Source organism: Bombus pascuorum, chromosome 10 (assembly GCF_905332965.1).
Source record: "Bombus pascuorum chromosome 10, iyBomPasc1.1, whole genome shotgun sequence".
Taxonomy (NCBI): domain Eukaryota; kingdom Metazoa; phylum Arthropoda; class Insecta; order Hymenoptera; family Apidae; genus Bombus; species Bombus pascuorum.
In genome coordinates, this window is record NC_083497.1 from 1,967,141 (window position 1) to 1,990,051 (window position 22,911).

The 22,911-nt window shown below is 33.4% G+C and overlaps 1 long non-coding RNA gene and 1 pseudogene across 1 annotated transcript in view; one reads left to right on the plus strand and one right to left on the minus strand.

The window, feature by feature from the left end:
- The first annotated feature begins 4,952 nt into the window (after positions 1-4,952).
- Positions 4,953-5,897, plus strand: LOC132911048 (ras-related protein Rab-5C-like; annotated as a pseudogene).
- Positions 5,898-16,834: 10,937 nt separating this feature from the next.
- Positions 16,835-22,911, minus strand: part of LOC132911170 (uncharacterized) — a 39,547-nt gene continuing 33,470 nt past the window's right edge. Inside the window, exon 3 of the long non-coding RNA XR_009658934.1 lies at positions 16,835-16,882. This is a non-coding gene — a long non-coding RNA (uncharacterized LOC132911170). The remainder of the gene's footprint in view (positions 16,883-22,911) is intronic.

Below are 22,911 nucleotides of genomic sequence, written 5' to 3' on the forward strand. Positions count from 1 at the left end.
ATACAGTTAAATACAATGTTATTTCTTTACTGGACAAAAATAATAAAAACTGGTGCTCTTAACAAAGCTGTTTTTTTACATTTCTTATTTTCCGCCTTATCTCGCATATCTAAAAACCTCTTAACGTGTCGTTTAGTTGAAAATGCGTCGTGATTTTATCTATCTATGTGGTCATTTACCTCAACAACGGACAGATTCTATATCAATTTCAATCAAGTCGATCTTATCTTATTCAATCTAACTTAATTTGCAAATAGATGATATGCAAAGTCATTAACAATGATTTGTCACAATAATCGTGATTTTTTTATCTTGAGTGAATTTGCTCACAGTGATCGTAATTCTTGATTTTAACACTAGAACTACCACACCGGTCAAATTGGCTAGTTTTACAATTTTATTTTTAAATTCCTACTTCATGTTATATTTTCTTTCCGCAATGACGTAATGACTTTCGCAACTAAACTAAAAGAATAATATAATGAATTTTATTTTGTTTTTTATGTATTCAAACCGAAAATAACTTCGTATCAAGATTATTTATATCAATAACAGTAAAAATGACTAGTACTTGTCAAAGTGTAAACGGGTGATGTAATCTGTTTACCGAATCCCAATTAACCTCGTTTCCTCGTTTTGTACAACTTTGCGCACGTTTTGAACATTTTTAGCGCGTATCATTCGATATGACGATATCAGTTATCAGGAAATTTCAAATCGATCGCTAGATCGCTAGATGCTAACACTAGAAATATCATAGCAGTCAAAATGACTGTTTCTACAATTTTATAAACGCGTCAACCTTTGTTTAGGTCGATTATGGTCTCAGATGGATTAATAATACCAAAAATATATTACATAACATGGAATTGCTTATGTAAGAAAATGATAAATCAATAAATATAAAAATATTCTATTATTCCGTATTTTTTAAAGACCAATCATTTTGACTGGCTTTGGTAGAAATAATAAAATAGCTTCGTGTTAACTATCGGTAGTTCTAGTGTTAATTGAATTATTTCTTATAAGATACTTTTATATTCATTGCGTAGGAACATTTGCTGATAATGTTAATTTAAGATCAATTTTCGTTTTCCTCATACTCTCTTTTCTTTATCCTATATCAGTATCTCGAAGAGTAAGCTATTAATTTCTCTCTAGATTTCAAAATCGTATTATACTCTCCAGCAATCAGAAGCGATCACGAAAATTCATAAATCAGTATAAAATAATCAGTATAAATGTCATCGAATCACTCGTGATTCTAAAGTAGCAGTTCGTTTCTACGAATAAAGTCAATGAATAAATATCAATGAGTGTCGCTTCTTAAAGCTGTAGTTTACAACAATGCTATATTAGTTCCATCTACTGTAAATATTGTTTTTGTTAAATCCAAGCTGCCAACATATCGCACGCAACTTTGCATTAGATAGGTTCGTGTTCTGTAGCGTGAAAGCTGCGATGCGCACAAAGTATTCCCTGAATTCAATAAAACGGAGGAAGGTAGAATGTAGCCTCGTAAACGGGTAATCTGCTATTCAGGTCATAACCTAGTACGCGTCAAGCCAGCGCGGTCGTTTTCTCGGCAGCTATTGTGCTTCTCTATTGTGATTCTCTCCTCCTACTTTGGGACTCTACAAGATACGATGCAGAGAACGAAAAGGACAAACTTGGGGAAAAGGCTGTAGGGATGCGCGCGACATTTATAACTCACTACTCTCGGATCGAATGGTTATTTCCGAAAATTATCTTGGATATGATATTTTCAATGACAACAACTAGAATCAACCTTTGTTACAATACGAGCAACTTTTCAGTTTCTTACGAGTCGGAAATTATTAATAAGGCCAGAATTGGAAACGGTGAACATAATAACTAGACTCGGATATTTATCCAGATTGATATTTTGATAAACACGACTGAAGGAATAAAAGCTAAGTACAGACTTTTTCTCTTACTTAATATATATATTTGTTGAAGTGGTCACCACTTCTAAGAAAAATCTACATCTGGTCTTTCAGTTTTCTCAAGCACTGAAGCCATCGACAGCGTACAGACAAGACTGGGTCGAAGGCAAACCATGAACAGTACACAGGCAACGTTGGCTTCACGGTTTTCAGCTCAATTATATTCCGATTTGTATTTACACTTTAGTTTTAAGATATATATTTTCTACCTTATAATTTATCCACGCGTTCCTTCGTATTCACATACATCCAATAACCTCAACAATGTTATAATAGATACTATAGATTGAATATTTTATATATTTTCCAGCATTATACACGTGCATTGTGTATATTTTTTAAACATCAGCAGTTTAATAATTTAAAGAATTTTGAAATTTACTTTCACGGAATTGTTAATTGTTCTTGTTATTGTTAGTTGTTTTGTTAATTAGTATACGTTTTTAGAAATACTTATCTTTTATACATAAGATATTTGTATATTTGAAATATTCATTTTAAGCGATGGCTCTGAAAAATAAAATTATTTATATACTTTGAGTATATAAATATCAACATACTTTCAAATCTACCAGATTAAACGTAGAATTGATAATATCTGATTTAATACTTTTCATATTAAATATAGAAGAGATAATTGTATGAAATTTTTCCTCGATTTCAAGAGTATTTTCGAAAGCTAGTTAATTTAATTTAATTGTCATTTACTTGTTATTTTTATCTAAGAATTCAAAATAAGGCAAAAGGACGTTTAATTAGTGAATTAATTTATAAACTCTGATATTGATAACATAGAACTTTCAATATATTTACTAAATTTATCATTATTATTTCTACCAATAGAAGGTAGAATTAAACCGAAGATTTCCTCATAGATAAAGATTCAAAGGATTCGTGTTTATTGGTCAAAGTATACAACAAAATATTATAGAGATAGTTTATGACAGTGCAATGTTTATATTGAACCCAAGCACATACTATGTATACAACGGATGAGTGTTTACAAATTTTCATTATTGATTGCCCTAAATTCATATGCTTTGCTTTCTCTTTTCTATTTATTTTTGTTTTTTACATATCTATTATTGTAGACATTGAAACAGTAGTTTATAAGTAGAGTTTAAAACTGATTTTTACATAGATTTCTGTTGAAAATGACAACGTGAGTTCGTGCTCGCCAATCATATGCAGATGCGCTAGTTACAATAAATAATAACTAGAAGATTGTTCTAGATACAATCGATAGATTTAATCGATAGGTTTAAGATGTTCTTTTGCTTTTATCCCTAGTCCATGTAGGAATGTGCAATAAAGTTTTTTTTCGGCTCAAAACGGTGTGATAGATTTATCCAAAAAATAAAATAATAGTTATTGTGATCCTACCTCTGAATATAGAAATAACAACAGGTTATGGGCCCAGGTTCAATAATTAGTTATTATTTTTATTGAAAATAAGATAATCTAAAAACAAAAAAAAAGTGCGTGATCGATGATTCAGTGTTGAATATCATAAGGGCGCTTTATCCAATATATAATAATTGCTTACGTGATAATACAGTTATCAAAAGAACATAAAAATGTCGAGGGGGAGGGGTTTAAGTATTGAAAAGCAAAATAAAGAAAATTACGACATATGGAAATTGCAAATGGAGACAATACTCATTAACGATGAATTGTGGGAATATGTAAATGGTTCAATAATTAAATCTGAAACAGCGGATGAAGCCTCTTTATGGAATAAAAGGGATGGTAAAGTCAGAGCCGATATTATTCTTATCATGTCATGTGAAGCATTGCAAAACATCACATGAATTATGGAATAAATCACTTAAATAATTTTTTCAGTTACGTGGATAAATTAAAAGAAATGGATATTGTAGTCGCTGATGATTTGTTGTCAATCCTATTATTATATAGCATCCCGAATACATACGAAAATTTTAGATGTGCGATCGAATCTCGGGACCAATTACTTACCCCAGATGCGCTTAAGATAAAATTATTAAAAGAAGCTAATTCTCGTTCTAATTCAAATGTTGTGAATGATCATCAAGAAGCCCTACGAATGAAAGATTCAAATAAGTACAAAAGGTAAATAAATAATAAAAATAGAAATTCTTCAAATAAAAATAGATTTATTAAAGCTAATAAAGTAAAACACATTGAATGTTTTTATTGTCACAAACGTGGACATAAGGTAAATCAATATTTGAAGAAGAAAAACGATGATCATAAAGTTCAACTAGCACAAGTTCCTGAAATATCCAAAACTGAAGAATACTTACGTGCTTCTAATATTCAGGATGAAGATAATCAGAGTAATAGTATTATTACTGATGTTTCATTGAATATAAACATGGAACTGCCAATGGAATGGTGCATTGACAGCGGTGCTAAGTCACATATGTGCTGTGACATAAACTGTTTTGAATCCATAGAACCAATCAAAACTCAAAAAGTAAAATTAGCGAATGACAAATTAGCTGAAATCAAAGGTAAAGGTACTGCAATATTATTTAATTATATAAAAAAGCAAACAAGAAATTTCAATTGGAAAACGCATTATAAGTACCAGAATTAAAAGCAAATTTGATCTCAGATCTCTTTGATCTTTGATATATTTGGAAAGAAGGATGAAATCGTTATTACTGCTATTTGTAAAAGGGATTTATATATTGTAGATACAAAACCCGAATATATTGGTATGGTATATGAAAACAGAAATACACTTATGGATTGGCACTATCGATATGGACACTTAAATGAATCTGGTCTTTGGAGATCAATAAATTAAAATATGGTAATTGTTTACCTAACGTAAGATTGAGTAAAAATGAAAATTGCATTCAAGATAAATTTGTGGTCAAGAAGGGGCAAGGAAGGCCAAACATAATATCAACAGGAAATACAAGTGTAAGTGGTCAAGGTCGCTGATTAGTTGAGACAAAAGGACAAACGGCAGCAATTGGCAATTGTTGCAAGTGATTATCCAAATCTGTGATCGTGGCTAAGTGGGATACAGCCCAGAGGCCGAATGGTTTAACACAAGGGAAGATATGTCAGTTTAAGTTGGTGGAAAAATCAAGTTTTGTCTTGAGCTTTGTGAAAGGACAGTTCCATGAGTACCAAGAAAGTACTATTAGAGCTGCATTTTTAACACAAACTGTATGCCTGGATGATATAACTGTAAGTTTGAGATTTGGGATACAGCAGGGCAGGAACGTTATCATAGTCTTGTACCAGTGTATTATCGTAGTGTGCAAGCAGCCGTTGCTGTATATGATATAACAAACCAAGACACATTTGTATATGCTCAAATATGGATGAAAGAACTGCAACGACAAGCCAGTCCAAATATAGTTATACCATTAGCTGGAAATAAAGCCGATCTTTCAAATAAAAGAGTTGTAGAATTTGGCGAAGCTCAAACTTATGTAGATGAAAATGGCATTCTTTTCATGGTAGCTTCAGCCAAAACAGCGCAATTACTTAATGATAATTCGACTGAGACATAGATGAATTGTTATCCAGACCTCTTGACCTTTGCTTTTATCCCTAATCTATGTAAGAATATGCTATAAAGATCTTTTTAGGTCAAAGCGGTGTGATTTATCCAAAGAATGAAATAATAGCTATTGTGATTCTACCTCTGAATATAGAAGTAACAGTTTCACGTTGTGCGATTGTGTTGTAGTATGTATGATTTGTATGTATGCAGTATGTATGTATGACAAATATGCTATATATTTTTTCATTTAACTTATCTATCGATTATCACAATATCATAGTACATTTCTGGAAATAAAATCAGAACATTTAATTGTAATACTTGTTCCGTAACCTTGACAAACAGTTCAATTTTATGGGATGGAATTGCGAAATGGCCATCAGGTTTTATAAATTCTTGGAAATAAGCACGCTACGTGGTTTTACATTGCAATGTTATGGGACTTTGTATGGGTTTTGTATGCATTTTCCAATAATAATCTTAATATTTGTAACTGGAATACTTAATACTTAACCTCTTAAGTACGATACACTGCTATAGTAGCTCCCCCAGATGTCATCTTATATTACGACGCGTCATTATAGTGGCTCACTCTACTACTCATTCGGTCACCGTTTGAATTAAAGAATCTTTGTCACATTTTTTTACAATATACAGACAGAATATATAGTTTTTGTTTTTGATACGCCAGTGTCATAATACTATTATTGTCAAATATACTATTATTAGATGCTCTTTTTAACACGCCGATTCGTATCCTTATAATATTTTAGAATCTTCAACCTCAAAATGTCGCATCAAATTATAAAACGAAGAGCAATTTGAAAAACACTATTATGCTATGAGTGTGAAAATTGTGACGTGGGTCTATGTGTCGTACCGTGCTTTAAAATATATCACACTCAATTGTATTATTAATTATTAAAGTAAATTATTAAAGTTAAATTATATGCATCATATCTTTAAGAAAAATTATAATTTAATTATCAAAAGCTTCGTTCCAATGGGTTTGCGTAGAGCACAAGAATGCAGTGTCGTATCGTTTACGTGTAATTCGCGTTAAACTCTGCCGTACAGAAAAACAGTCTCGCGCGAAATTTAACCGTACCTAAGAGGTTAAACATCGGACATACATATCTGGATTTCAGAGACTGAGTATTAAGTCATATTTCTCAAATTTTAGAGAGTAAATCAAAGCTACAATTACCTTGTAACATCATATGCACTTAACACTTAGCCAACCGCGCGCGCCACAGAGAGCTATACGTTTCCATCGCGCTCGGACAAGCCAAGCTATCCACAGCACATTTTTCCAAGTATCGAGGACTAATATTCACTACTTAAACTACAAAGAAGTCTAAAAATTATTTAAGTGATCAATTATATTTTGCGGTAATGATTTTATTGAACGATTTCACATATTGTTCATACAGATTAAAAGTATATATTAAAAGTATAAAAATATATAGGTAAAATTACAAACATTAAAGATGACTAAAGATAAATAACACGACTTGAACGTGAAATTCATAATGCATTTTAATATTGTTTTACAATGTGGTATCGTTCGATTATAACTTTCTTTAGTCATAACTGATAGTGTTGTGTCAGCCGACTTTCTACCTAGACTTTCTACCTGAAGATTCTCAACGACTGACTGTAAATTCTTTTTTCTTTTTCTACCCTTTGCAAGTATATCCCACCAGGGCAGGGGATTCAAACTCCCGATGGCGTCGTTTTCAGCTTAGGACCTTAACGAACGTAGCTAGCTGCCCCACGACTGACCGTAAATATCAGAAAATTTTAGCTAAAGTCTTTCAGATCAAACAAAAATCTTTTTACGAAAGCGTTTTCTAAGGTTTATGGTTTGTTACGGGAAAACACGGGAAAGTTAGTTTTCCTCACGTGCGATGCTTTCTACTACCAACTTTCTATCTAGGGCGGCTAAAACCCTTCCTAGTCCACAAACAGTCTTAATAGCCAATCAGAAACAATGTCTATTACCTTCACTTTCCCGACCAAAAATGTCATTAACAAATCCGATGGTTCCGTGCGTTAACACACCCTTCACTAGCTCTCCTCCGACACAGCATCGTCACTTTCGTACCACTTTCTTTTTGTCGTTAGAACAGTCAGCAAGTCTGTAACGGGTTCTACCCTTAAACCAGTTCTTCTTCGTCGTTAGAACATTTAACAAGTCTGTAACGGGTTCTGCCCTTAAATCAAAGTACTACTTCCTTCTCGTCGTTGTAGTAGTCAAAACGTCTGTGACGGGTTTCTTACTAATTTTGTACCGACGCATCAGTGTAACTATTCATCTTTACAAAGCTGCTGAAATAGACGATATTATAACATATTAACACAGTGTAAACTCAACCTAACCACCCCTATTATCGTAACAGAAATAAGGGGATCGATCAGTTCGTGGCGTCGATTGTATAATCGTGACGGGAATTTACGACTCCCGTTGACGTGCTCTCTCGCGATCGCGTCTCTCCGCGAACGGTCGTAACAGATAGTGTAACTGTTGAATTAATTTTAGCACCACTAGATTGGTGTATTTTATTATATACTGTACTTTATAAAAGCAGAAAAAATGGCGCAATTAATTGGGAACAATTCCAGGTAAACAATAATTGATAATAACAAAAAAAAAGAAAACGCATTGGAAAAGTAAAAAAGGGAGATCTCCTCGTTCGGTCACGCAACGATGTATTTTACAGAGAGGAGATCTCCCTATTCGGTTGACTAAGTGTTAATACGATTTTTACACTTTTATATTAAAAACTAAACTATTTAGAACGGCAAAATTTTTACATTTTTTGACAATAAACTCTGGCTCTGCAGTCTAGATAAGTTTATATTTATGAACTCTTTGCGGATGTCACGTAGGAGGAGAAATCAGGAAATTAACAGATCACCGGTGATTTAGTTTGAACGTTTCGTAGGTAAGGTAAAAAATTCGGACTTTAGATATGATAGTGAAATTTATTGTATGAATCCAACAGAGTAACGGTTCAGAGTATTATAACAGACTGTGTCGAGTGCTGATTTTGGGAACGTTTATATGCTAGGGTTTGAGTCCTCTGGAGAGGTTATCGCCGGGTGCCTTATCCTGTTACTGTCTTCTTCTTGAAAAGTAGGGTTTCAGTCTGTTGCCATGGATTCTTCGCGTTTGACCATTAGAATATTCAATAAGATAGGTAGGTGGATTGGATAAGAGGACTTCTGCTGATCCTAGCCATTCTGACCGCTATGTACCCACTTTATCTTTCATTTAGAATATCGTTTGTGTTTTAATAATCTTTCATATCTGATCTCTCTGACATCGCCTTTTGTTTGATTAGGTGATTTGTCTTGCTTTGTACTGTCTTTGTATTATTATTACATATGCATACAGAAAATAATATTATGCCCATGTACATATATGTGTATGCAAATATACAGTGTGCTCGGTATATCTCGAATCGTTCAAATGTCTCGAATGACATGAATAATACGAAAAAGCGTTTCAGACAAAAATTGCATTTCATGGAGAGGGAAATATGACACCCTTATGTGTTTGACCTTGACAGTACAATTTTTAAATGTAGACTTCCGTCTTTCATTTGGTAATCGTAAAGCTGATAGTCGGACGTTTTCGATACACTATAAACTTGTATTTTTCACATTATACAGTATCGTGATATAATCTTTCAAATTCGACAGAGTAGTAATTAGTGTTAACATAACTAATGTTTAACATAAGTAATGTTTTTGAAAACATTAGTGTTATTTCGTCCAGTCGCGGGGAGACGCGTCAATGGGAGTAGTAAATTCCCGTTACGATATACGAATCGACACCGCGAGCAGGGCGATCCCCTTATTTCGGTTAGGAGAATAGGGGTGGTTGTGGTGGAATAACTGTAGTCTACAGTTATCTAATGTGTCTGACTCATCTCGTACTATTTAGGAGGAAAGCTCGGTGTGGGTGTACCCTTGGTCTTGGGAAAAACCAGCTGTTTAGCAGGGCATATCTGCTTTCCCTGTAATTAGCAAGAGTGTGCAATAAACCTAATGACTGTTCAAAGGACCATCCATAAACCGAAAATATTTGTGTGAATCGAAATTAAGCTGAAAAGATTCGGTTTATAGTGGTTCCTTGGGTTTCTTGCAGGTCAGTGTAACGAGGGGTAGGCCTTGGCGGCCAGACCGAAAGGGACGTCGCACGGACCGTCTCGCGCGACGTAACATACTCCCCCCGTTGAGAGGATACCGATCAAAATTCTATACCAGCTTAATATTAAAAAGTCAAAAGAATTTAACGAATAGTTAATTAAAAAAGAAATCTTGCACGATTTCCAGAAGACCTCGTTTCGCTTTGCACAAACATCGTTCAGAAAATTGTAATTTCTGGCATAGACGCGTACTGCAGAAAGGTATTTTAACGGTCCATAAAAGTGAAGTTGCGAAGATCATATAAATTCCTGAAAAAACAATAAATTCCCTATAACTAGGAACTCTTTTTATTGACATCTCAACAAACATCTAATATGATATTTTAGTGACTTTTTAAATGATTCTAGCAAGATATGTTATTGAATTTATTAAACATTAATAATAGAGCAAGGATATACTTACATAAAGTTTGTATATTAAGTATCATAGTTTTGTAGTATGTACAATATGTCGGATAAGTATCAATGTATTCAACAATGTGTTTTGTTAGAACAACGAAAAATTACGTAAGAAGTCTTATGTGTTAAGTAATATGAAGAATAGAATTAAAGACTATTTTAACAGTCATCGTTTGAATACTTGCTGGCAGATCGAGATAATTTAAATTTCAAGATATAATATTCCATAATTCCAATAATTATACCATTTTCTATTTCCAGATCTGTGTTGCACGTGAAATTTTATACGCGCATGTGTCAAAATCTAAGTATAGAAATAAAAGATCAAACGAATAATTTATTAATAGATTAAAATTATTCAGAAATATAAGAAAATCATTTTGTGACCATGAGAAAATAAAGAACAATTCACATTCTTTCTTTCTTCTTCTCTTTCTTTCTTTGAAAAGTCGATAGGTGACGCCTATTCAATCGCTTTGAAGTAGGAGATTCAAACAAATGTCGTTAATCCCAAATTAATCATTCTTCCAAGTTTGAATGATGGAACGGTCCACATAAGTACCTTGTGCACATATATGCATCACTGTACGTGCATACGCGTGTCTATATATACATGTCGGAAATGAAAAGACACCGGAGTCTGTACAAACGAGTTGTAAGCAGACTTTTATTGCTGTTTTTTGTAACCTTCAGCTAGTATTGCACACCAAGGTTAATTTTTTGGTAATGTCCTTTGCTACATATAAATGTATCAATGTGCTCCCTATCATATTTTATTGTAATGTGACACTGCTAGAGCGAGGATCTGGATCAGCATATACTTATGCTTATACTTATATCTACTTCGATATATATATATGTCGGAGATGAAGGGACGCCGGAGCCTTTCCTTCGGAATATTTGGGAAGGTCCCCAATACTTTAGTTCAGACTTTTTATTATAACCGCACTTAAACAATAGAACTGAGAAATAGCTGTTTATGAGTCAAGTCAATTATGATTACTCGAGATTATGACAGTGGGCTTGGGCTCGAAGTGACATAATGGGATTAGGTCACGGGAGGAACGTGTACCTAACAGTGGTATAAAATAATTAAATAACTCTTCTTAAAAACAGGGATTGACCCGAGGAATACGGAGAGGAGTATATAAGGGCAGTTCCACTTGGACTGAGGTTCATTCCAATAAGTTCGACTAGCCCAGTGAACATGTACATCGAGTTTCTAATTGCAATCGTCGTCCCGTTGACCGTGTATTCGTTATCGAACCTAAACTCATCGTCACCGACATCTCAATTATTCACTCAACTTGTTAACCTTTACAATACATTCGCTTCAATCAAAATCTTCTGGTATACAACAATGATTTTTTTTATTTTTTTATTTTATTTTGGTTATTTTACAATTTGTCCTTATGGACATTTGGTAAAGTGTTATATCTTGTTGGTGAAGAAAAAAAAAATAAAAAATAAATATAGCATGTGGGCGGCTACCCCCAGCGGGGTGCTAGCTTCGTTTTTTCTAAGTTATATCTTTTATGTATACAACAATGATGGACAAGAAAGATTCATTACACGCCCCGTTTTCCAAAGACGACCCAACATATATATATTTGTCTATGAAACGGAAGTGGGTTCGTGAGGTGCATTGATCCGGTGCAGAGTTTGTGTGTGCAGTGCAGCAACGTGGATTGGTTGGACCGGTGAGAGAAGAGATCGGCGAGGAGTAATAGACAAGTAGACAGAGAAAGCGAGAGCGAGAGTGAGAGAGAGAGAGAGAGAGAAAGGGAAAGAAAGAGACTCGCGGAGGGTCGAAATGAGCTGTTTAAAGGATGCCCGCAGGGCCGTAACGAGAATAATAGTACACCGGATGATGCTAAGGAGGAAGTAGAAATAGAAAGAATGGAAAATACTGGTAGAGTTGTGCGCCTTTATCATTCGTTTATTACTCAAATGTAAACAATTTGGTTAATTTCATTATCGTTTGCATATTTTCGTATATTTCAAACTTCGTACGTAATTATCTGTAATTTTAGCAACCACGTGCACATGTATATGTTACAAAGTTTGAAACGGTTGTAAATACATACCATATACATTTTTGCTACATTCTAACGAATTTGAATGCAACTTAATATTTTTGTCACGTCTACAAAGGTTCAAAAGATCATCGTGATATAATTGCTAATTTATTGCGTTAATAACCTAGTTGCTGAGTTGTTGTTTGGCTACTTGATTACATTCATTATATGATATATAGAATGATAGTTTATATTGTTTCCTGGTATCTGTGTATACGAATATAGAATATTACCAAGAATCCGAATATTTTAACGCCTTAACGTCTTTATGACAGAACATTTATAAAGTTTAATATTTTAGAAAATGCATAACAAAATGCTTTAACCATTATACCAACATCAATTAACTGCGTTTTCTTTAATTCGCCATCGAGGTAAATAAGAATTTACTTTTTTCTTATCAGGAAATTTTGCTAATAATTCTCTGCTCTCATTACCAGTTTATGTCGTTGGTTTGCTAGAAAATCGATACATCCAAAAAATTATATTTACTATCTAACAAGAAGAATGTCAATCATAAAAAAATCATAATATTAAAGTTATTAACTGAATGATAAAGGTAACAAATTTTCTTACCGTTAGATGATATTGCTAAATGAAAAGAAGTCTAACTAATATAATAAGTGCAGTATAATAAGTATAAGTGCAAACAGAACATGTGTCCAAATATTATAATATGTACATTCAAAACTCCATATAATAAACATATTTTCAATAAGAAAAGATAGCTGCGGTAGATTATTATTCAGATTTTTATTCTTACCTCGAATCTTCTTTTTATCAAAATGTTCCAGCGCAGATTTACTTTTAAGTAAGAGAAACAATATTTTTGTTAAAAGATTTATTGCATAATCGGTGCTGCAAATATACATATATATATAAATATAAATAAATATACATATGTAATAAAAAGTAATATTTAGGTAAGAAGTGATGAAGTACGTTATGTAAAAGGATATTCACGCAGTTCGTGTCGGAAATGATTTTTTTGAAGCTTGAACTTTCTGATAGGGAGAAAAAATTCTTGATTACGATACTGGGCTGTACTACGGGAAAAGCGTGGAGTTCGGTCGCCTAGCAACTCCAAAGCCGTATAACTCGTATAGCTTCTCATGTCATGTGTACCTACCAAAGTAAATACATATGTGTGCTTTATATACGTACGGATAGCTAGAGAGCTGTTACGTATCTTTGTACACTTATAGCGTACATAAGTTTTCAACCCCGTAACCCACTGAACCCTCTTGTTCGCGCACTCTTCCATTTACCTCTCTTTCGAATTGTTTCTTCGACTAAAAATATTACTGAGAAGTACGATTAGTGTCGATTTTATAGTATAGTTTGTATTCTAATATATGATAAAAAAATAAAAATATACAGAGCGTCTCAACTAATCTGAACATTCTACTTTCGTTTACTATAATCAGAGTTTAGTTATAGAAACTAATGCATCAATGTTTACAATTTTACTCAATGAGTAATGTTGGCGTAGAACCTGTGAGCAAACGTGTTTACTGATATTAATCGAGCTTCAAGCGGTGGAAAATTTCTGAAAACATAAAGAAGATCCCAGGTCTCAATTAGTTCATTTTTCCAGATTTTCGTGTTACACTATTTCCACTAACAATGTTAAAATAAATTTTCCTCCAACAATCTTTTAATCGCGGTTATTTCACTAGCTGCGTCAATTACCTAACTTTTATGGATCTCTTATATTCAAGGTCATGTGAAAGTGACAGTATTACAGGTCCTTGAATTCGCCTTGATCTTAACTGTCACATCGCAGTGTTAAAGTATGTAGCCTCGATTAAAAACTTCCATGAACTTGAAATCTCGAAAGAGATGGTCTTGAGGAAATCTCTTGCCTATTATCACGTTTTCCCCTTCGAGCCAGATATTCTTCTTTGATATTTTTTCGTATCATAAAAAATAAGCCAACTGTGCACGTAGGATGCTCAAGTTAGGCGGAACATCCTGTATATCTCTTTGACTACGTGGTTTTGACAATCGCCGTGACAGTTGGAGATCGGTCGCCTAGATGGCGCACGATGCTCAGAGAAAAATACTGTAGCTAAGCGCCTGTAGCGGATGATGCGAGGAGATTGAATTTAAATTATAACGCTGAAAAAATTGCTATTATAATCGTCAAATATATTTCGAATAGATATTATTATAAGGGTTTGTAAGTTCCATCGATAGACGTTCGTACAATCGTAGTCACGAATATAGATAATAAAATGCTCGCGGATAACTCAAAGACTCGTATACTCCGTTAATTCTCAAATAATGACTCGGTAATATGTCGGTAATAGTTCGATGATAATAGCTGCTCGGTCGCGATCGTGTCTATATACTGGTCGGGGGGGGGGGGGGCAGTCGGAAGATCCAAATTAGTCTTAGAACGACGGTTGTCCTCCACGGCGACATTGTTTTTGTCTAGAGATAATCTAACGTTAATTTCGTGTGTCGAGGCGGTGTCCGTGATCCGAGGCACAACAACAACATGAGACGCTCTCGCTTCGCATCGTCCTATGACTCATGTGTCGCTATGCGTCTATCGGCGCTGTTCGCGCGAAAGGAATATACAGTAGATTCTCAATTATCCGAATTAATTGGGGAACAAGGTTGTTGGGGTAAAATAGTTTACGGATAATAATAGGACGGACGATTACTCGCCTAACGTACATCTTGCTGTAGATATTTGAAAAAAGAAGACAAATATTAATAATAGCAATTACAAATGATGCAATTAAATATAATTCGATGAAAGATTTGCGAGCTAAAAATATTTTTATCTACTGAATCACACAACTGTTTTAGTGGATTTAATTTGGTAAAGTAACATTCCTTTGGTGCCTCGTACCATTTTAATCCTATTTCTAATAGCTTTAATCGCTTTAATAGCCTTAAGTGCTTAAATGCTTCAAATGTTGAGCAACATTGCCATCGCTATTATATTCGTATCCCGATTCGTTATTCGAAGCACACATACCACTAGTATCATGGTCAATTGAAGAAGTTCCATCACGTTAAAACCATTTTATCACGTCGACGTTATCGCAATCACCGAATGCTGCAATTGTATTCAGCGTGGAAGGAGTTTCTTCTAGATCTGTTATAATTTCATCTTTCACTTTTTCCACGAAGTGCATTAGTTTTTTTATGTCTTTTTTAGTATCACATACTTAGCGCCAGTCCAAGCGTATACTATACCACTGTATAACAGCAATCCTTTAATCGCTTCCAAAGTTGTATCATCTTTTTGCCAGTTGTATCGTTGATCATCGATACAAATTTTTGTAGGAGATTAAACTTTTTAGATGCGAAACGTGTTTGGACAATGGAATGTTTGTATAATAGAGAAAATAGAGAATTTGAATAACAGGAGTTTCGGCAATCGAAGATCTACCGTATATTTATTTCTCGACCATTGCTTGATATAAAACATTAAGATGATATAAAAATTGCTTGATATAAAACATTAAGTTGATATAAAAATTGCTTGATATAAAACATTAAGTTTACAAATCATAAACTTTTAATTCAACTTCTTAGGTACGATGCGTCATTATAGTGGTTTTCGTGGATGTCATCTTATATTACGACGCGCCACTATAGTGGCTTTCGTGGATGTCATCTTATATTACGACGCGCCACTATAGTGGCTGTCGCGGATGTCATCTTATATTACGACGCGCCACTATAGTGACTTTCGTGGATGTCATCTTATATTACGACGCGCCACTATAGTGACTTTCGTGGATGATCATCTTATATTACGACGCGTCACTATAGTGGCTGACTCTACTGACTCATTTTGTCCGTTTGAACTAAACGATCTTTTTAATTTGTCTTGCTTCACACTTTTTATAACAGTGTTAACAATATAAAGGCAGAAAATATAGTTTTTGTTTTTGATACGCCAATGTCAGATATCAATGGTTGCTTTCCGTTAAAATAAATATATCATTATTAGATGCTTAAGATGGAAAACGAAGAGCAATTTGAAAAATACTATGGCGCAATTTTTTTTGTTATTTGATAGATTATTTATAATCAATTCTCATACAGAATTTTAAGTAAATTATTTTGGCGTGGCACTGTAACTTGGATTATAAGAGTTTATAGTATGTTTGATTCTAGTTTAATCTAATGCTTCGATCTAAGGGGTATTTCCTTTTTAGTCTGCGGATCTGATCCGTCGTGTCAAGCAACTGGGTAACTAATGGATTTTGGTGGATGTTAACTTTTATATTATATCTGTTTCTGAACTTGGATATTTCTTCTTTGACTGTGGGTATCTTAAAGTCGCGATGTATTGTTTCGTTGGTAACGTACCAAGGTGCATCTATTAAGGATCTTAGAGTTTTTGATTGGAATCGTTGAAGAATTTCTATGTTGCAGTTGCTCGCTGTTCCCCATAGTTGGATCGCGCTAAAAGTATGAAAATTGTGACGTAGGTCTATGTGTCGTACCGTGCTTTAAAATATATCACACTCAATTGTATTATTAATTATTAAAGTAATTATTAAGGTTAAAGTATATGCATCATATCTTTAAGAAAAATTATAATTTAATTATCAAACACTTCGTTGCAATGTGCTTCCATAAGGAACAGCGTTATCCATCACACATTGCAGTGCTGTATCATTTACGTGTAATTCGCGTCAAACAAAGAAACAGCTCCGCGCAAAATTCAGCCATACCGAAGAGCTTAAAATCTAGAACCTGTATCCTTAAAATCTAACTGGTTGACTAATGTATAATAATTATGTACATATAATAAATAAATATTTATTAATTATTGGTAGTTAATTAAAGACAGGAATTGTTACGTCCGGTGACTATATATAAACTACAATAGAATCCATCCTTCATCACTAGCTGTGCAAATATAATTCGTCAAAGCGCAATAATACTAAGAAAGGGTCCTAAAAGAAAACATTTTTACATTACCTTAATTTCTACAAAAGATCTTTCAAGTCGAGGCATTCCTTAGGGTTATTTTCCAATCAGATAAAAGATGGGAAAAGCAAGCTTCACCGAACTTCACGATTTTTTCATCCGTTGACCAGGCAATATCTCGATTGGTTTTCCGTTTATTGATCAGTTATCAGTTTAACTTGCTATTTATACCTAATATTATATTATTCTAACCGAAATAGGGGATCGACCGACTCGTGGCGTCGATTATCAAATCATAACAGGAATTTACGACTCTCGTTGGCGCGCTTCTTCGCGACCGCGTCTCTCCGCGAACGGTCGAATAGGAATAGTCTCACGAGAAACGAAATTCCTTCCTAATTCAGCTATGGTCCATGAATTAACATTTTTTTAAAAACAAACTGAGAGTATAAATTTGTTTGCATGATATGACTGGAAAATTCCAGTGCTCCACAAACAAAATATCATTTAAATGAAAAAAATACAGAGTGTTATACATTTCGCTTTATATCTACAAAACTGTCGTACGTAAAAGAATTTCAGTAGAAAGTTGTAGCTAATAAAATTATCCGTGAAATGAAACCTGTTACGTCGTGGTAAACGTGACTTTTAGATTGCGTAGAAGGCCATTTTTCTTAAACAGTGTTTTACGAAAACTTTAGTAACAATTATCGCGCAACATGATACGTAAGCACTAATAATACTAAAATAAGGTACCAAATTTCCAGTTGATCCGTTTGCTATTTTTTGTACGATTAATTCGTCAACTTACAAAACAGGAAATTTTTATTTGCAATAGAAATAAAATACAATATACAGAGTGAGTGAGAACATGTGGGAGTATGTTACCAACGAAACGATACATCGCGACCCTGAGATACCCACAGTCAAAGAAGAAATATCCAACTTCAGTAACAGATATAATACAAGAGTTAACAACCACCAAAACCCATTAGTTAGCCAACTACTTTTTTTTTTATTTGCGTTTATTTTACAATCAATTCTCGTTAGAGAATTTTAAGTAAATTTATCTGGCGTGGTACTATGACATGGTTAATAAATGTTTATAATATGTTTGATTCTATTTGAATCTAGTGCTTAGGTCTAAGGTGTAATGTCTTTTTAGCCTGCGGATCTGTTCCGATGTGTCGAGTAGTTGAATAATTAGAGGAGTTTGGTGGTTGTTAACTCTTGTGCTATGTCTATTGTTACTTTTGGATAATTCTTCTTTGACTGTGGGTATCTTGAGGTCGTGATGTACTGTTTCGTTGGTGATATACCAAGGTGCATCTATTAGGAATCTTAAGGTTTTCGATTGGAATCGTTGAAAAATTTCTATGTTGGAATTACTTGCTGTTCCCCATAGTTGGATTCCATATGTCCAGGTTTTAATATGGCTTTGTACAGTGTAATTTTACTTTGCGTGGAACAGATATAATATAAGAGTTAACAACCACCTAAACCCACTAGTTTCCCAATTACTTGACACGACGAATCAGATCCGCAGACTAAAAAGACATTACCCTTTAGATTTAAACATTAGATTCAACTAGAATCAAACATACTATAAACTCTTATAATCCAAGTTACAGTACCACGCCAAAATAATTTATTTATAATTCTCAATAAGAATTGATTGTAAAAAGTCTACCAAATAAAAAAAGCCTCGCCTATTATTGTTATTGAATATCGTTCTGGTTATGAACAATCCTTGCGGACTGTTTGTAAAATTTTCCCTAAATAGATGAAGGAATTCATCATCCATTAATGAATAACAGTTATTTTATCCAATATTTAGTTATTTTATAGAATTACACACTGATCGTTATTTTAACAAGCTTCTGTTTATTCAGGAAAAGCCTTCGAAAACAAAAAGATATTCTAGGAACGTATTGAAACATTTTTTTAACAAAAGGATATAAAGTTATATAAAATTGTTATGATGAAGTTATTCAATCAATAAAGAGTAGAAAAAGATTAAATGTACATCTTCCAATTATAATTGTCTATGGGAATTGATTGTAAATGGTCTACTAATTTAAGAAAAAAAAAAAAGAAAAAAACATGTAGGAAGCAGATTAAAATAAGTTCGTGTAAATGTTGTAGCTAATTTTGCGATGCCAAACATTTCTTAGATCAACGATTTCCTGGCAAATGGATAGCTCGCGTTGGATAACTCTTCGTCAACATGACGATCAAAGTCGCAGACAAATTCGCGTAAACTGTTGGAACCAGTTCGACAATTTATGATGCGATATTTCACGTTTTTGTTCAAGCTAGATTTGGTCACTTGGAGCAATTTCTCTGAAGGTAAGTAAGCAATTGTTACAGCATGAAAGTGGAACGAAGGAGGAAGAAGATTTTTTTTTTTATTTTTATTTTGATTTTTACAATTTGTCCTGAAGGACATTTGGTAAAGTGTTATATCTCATTGGTAAATAAAAAAATAAAATAAAATAAATATAGCATGTGGGTGGCTACCCCCAGCGGGGTGCCAGCTTCGTGTTTTCTAAGTTACATCTTTTATGAAGAGGAGGAAGATGCTGAGGAATTTGCTGCCGGGGTCAATGAGCAGGTGCATCACACAGAACGGACAAAGGATCCTAAATTCTTCTTTGATATTCTGAGAGTAACGAACCAGACTGGTGGCTTGACCACCAAGCGTAAGGTTTCTGACTGAAACAAATTTCTCGAACGAACGATCTTAAAGTAATCCGATGTCTCGCACACCGGGACAAAATTTCAAAGATCCGATATGGAATTCGATGCCTCTAAAACTGTCGTTTCGTTATGGGAATCTAGTAAGATCACCTGCGTGAGAAACATAATTTATTGTTTTGTTTGTAACTTTAGCTATGTATAAACGTCGTGTGATGCGCTAATATGAGCAATTCGTTGAATATATTTTTATTTAAATTTTTTAAAAACTTACAAGCCTATTTAAATGATTAGTTGAAACCAGGTGTGTGTAATGTAGAAGTTTAAGTGTTAATTTGAATTAAATAATTATTCATTTTTATCATTTAAATTTATTATTTTTTAATTTCTAATTTAATTTAAATAATTTTTTGATTACTGCATTTGCTTAAAGTATAGTTAATAGTGCAGTTCATGAAGTTTATAAACTACGATGATTTCTAATAACTTATCCCACAGCATTTCACTCGCTTAATAATGGCACCGTGATTTTTTCACTTATTTATGAATACATTCAAGGATATAAAAATTCCACTATCACATAAAAATTATCTACTATTTCTCATCAGAATTCCTTCTAATTTTTTATTAAATATTTACTCGCAGATCGTAGGTAATGTTAATTCTTTAAGCCTTGCAAAACCGAATTTTTTGTAGGGTACGAGAAAAATCTTTCTTTACCAACTATTAATAATAGCAACACATTTTTCATACTAAAATTTGAAATCAATTTTATCAATAACAGATACACTAGGATTTCGTATGACGCGATTAAACAATTGCTACTGCTCTCGTATAACGTAATTTAGAAAATAACAGTGAAAGTAAAATATTTCTTAATGAAATAATATTAAAAACAAGATTTCCAAATAAAAAACACATAAACTCCGAGGTTGAAGAAATTGTATCAATACCCAAAAACTATTGTTGGTAGAACTTAATTTTAAATGTTTCTAACAGAGGTTAGATTTCAGTTTCATCAGCTTTTCCATTTTAAATTATTCTACATATATTGCTTAAAAATAAAATAAAACGCATGTTGTTTTTTATTATATTAAAAAATTCTAAAATTCTTATATCGAAAAACATTTTAACGTTAAACGCTTTGGATTTCGTATAATACGAAAATTTTTTCTTGTTATATGTTGCATATATGCAGCATTGATCAGTGAGAAACAAAAGCGATGAAGAAAAGGTTAAATATGATAAAAATAAATTGTGATTCAAGCGAATTTACTGATTTGAATCCAATTAAATCAGATTGTATCTTACTTTTACTGTGGCGCAAATTTGCATTCTTTGTGACGTTATCTAATTATGTCAAACACATTCGACACGAGAACAAACTTCTCTCGAACGACCAAAAATTGTTTTGCGTTTGTAATAAAAAATAAGTGAAACTAATCAATGTGGGAATAAGAAAACGCGTTTTAGACAATTTCTATTTAAAAATGTGGCATGACACATATGTCATCGTGTAGTCGTGATAATTTTGATGGTCAAACGATCATGTGACATAGCACGCATGTCATCCGAGTAAAATTTAAAGAAGATACACACGCAAAAGGTAATGATATTTCTGTATTTCAAGGACAAGAAGATTATATAACATTATATAAGGAAAATAACTTTTCTTCGTCGCTTTTGTCTTTCACTGATCAATGCTGCATATATGCAACATATATCAAGAAAAACGGGAAATATACACATTTTACTTTATAAAAATTTCGTATTATACGGAATCCAAAGCGTTTAACGTTAGTTATAAAAGAAAAAAAATATTTTTACAGTCACTGCATTTTTCGGTCATTGCGACGAGAAACTAGCGTATATACTATACCTTGGATTTCAAATATGTTAATGAAAATATCATCGATGGGAAGATATTGCGAGGAATAAAAAAAACGCCGATCGTTATTTCTTTGCGGCTGCGGTGAGGTCGGCGCGAGGAAGACTATGAATGCGGGAAGATATGTTGGATAAAGACAGCGCTTTTACCAAACCACTGCTCTGTCAGATACCCACCTTTCACGGACGACTTCGTCTAGACCTACAATCAGGGCAAGATGGTAGACATCTGCTGGCCATCTGCTAGCAGCTTTCCGAAGAACCCTGATGGACAACAGGACCCTCCCTCTGATTCCTCTCACAAGGTGCACAAGATGCGTGTCCGAAATCAGAAGCGAACCTCCTCGGTTTTTTCTTTCTATCTTTCTATCTTTCTTCTTCTCTTCCTCTCCTCTTCTCTGCATCTCTTCTTCTTTCGTTACCCCGTTGCTCTTTGTCGTTCAGTGGCGTGTAAGTATCGGTATGTTCGACGCAAGGTGTGACTCACACGAGGTCCGATCCAGATTTAAAGCGCTATAAAAACACCTGTATTCACTGATTCATAAATGTGAGGTCATATTCGCGTGCAAGTACAGCTCTTTAAACAAAATGAAAGAAGGGAAATTATTTATTTATTCTTTCAAAGTTATATTCACGCAGAGCAGTTATTAACACGCGTATTGTTTTATAGAAATTTGAATTTATAACCTAAACCAAATCAAACAAATTAATATGTTGAAGAATTTTCTATTTTAATAAATTCTTTAATGTATTCTCTATTATAGCTTGGTACTGTCCCTTTTATCGCCGCTGCCGTAAATAAGACGAATTATGCTACACGGAATTAATCTTATTCCATGTGAAGGGCGTGAGTAAGTTTTTATTATTTGAAGGACGTGAACGATTTTATTTTATATAACCGATTTTTACTGTCGTTTGTTTTGTTTGCCGTTTTCATTTGAACAATAAAGTTGGGATTACTTAAAGAATATCGTTACATGGGAAATCATTACAGGATTTTCTTGTACAATGAATTTTCAGTTTGATAATAAAACAAGTAAAATTTTACAAATATATTTTACAAAATTAGAAGTCAGCTGATTTTCGTAAAGCTACAGATAAAACAGTAAAAACTATATGTTGCTACAATAGGAGTCATTTGTCAATACTATTATTTTAGTATTATTGATAAATTAATATTACAACACAAAGGGCATTCAGTTCTTATTAACCATGTAACAGTATACAATACCAAGAAAAGTTTTTTTTTTAAT